Source organism: Asterias rubens, chromosome 10 (genome assembly GCF_902459465.1).
Source record: "Asterias rubens chromosome 10, eAstRub1.3, whole genome shotgun sequence".
Taxonomy (NCBI): Eukaryota; Metazoa; Echinodermata; class Asteroidea; order Forcipulatida; family Asteriidae; genus Asterias; species Asterias rubens.
In genome coordinates, this window is record NC_047071.1 from 8,661,331 (window position 1) to 8,662,208 (window position 878).

Consider the following 878-nt stretch of genomic DNA (forward strand, 5'->3'; position numbering starts at 1 on the left):
TAAAACTTACACAGTCTAATGATGATGATATTTGAAAACATCCCTTGAAATATTAATGTCTGAATAGTCATGTTTCATGAGAAATAAATAATCTAATTTCGCGTTTATTGCTCAGTGAGCATTTTATTCATATTTATTTTGACATCGATGCAATGCAAACACTTTTAACAAGTTTTTCACTATTCTTACGTGACCAAGATGGCCGATCGATCTCAAACTTATTCAGGTTTGTCAGTTTATGCATATGGTGGATTACATAAAGCGCTTACACTGCCATGAACTGTTTTGTTAGTAAAAACCAATTCTGTAATGTTCCTTTTGCTGAGCAAAGTGCATTGTCACAAAAGAGACCCAGTTACATGTAAAGTGTGTTTCCTTCACATGTTTTGAAAGCAATGTATGTGGGACCAAAGTGGTCACACTAATGTTGGAATATGTGTGAGATTAAAATCACCATTGCAGTTACTGACAACTCATCTTAAGATGAATCTTATGTGGAATCAAGCCTTTGACAAACTGGTTGCTGGATACTTCCTGGCACTTGTCTAACAATCGATGGTTATCGCAGCCTTTCGTACTTTACATCCACTGTGATTCAACAGTCCCTTACATCAGTAATAGTAACAAAATTCTACCAGTAAATGCTGGACAGTTTAACAAAGCCCCCAACCTCAAAGAGTTATTATTTTAGTATAGAGGATATTGGTTTGAATCTGTGATACATTTTGGAAGAAGGAACATGTTGCAAATTATTCTCAGTACATTTGATAACAAAAAATGTTGGTCTGGCAAGTACATGTAGATGATGGGCTTGGTCCATTTCCCTTTTTTGAGTAGCATCTATTTTGATATCCTACCATTATATTTTTCTAATGATA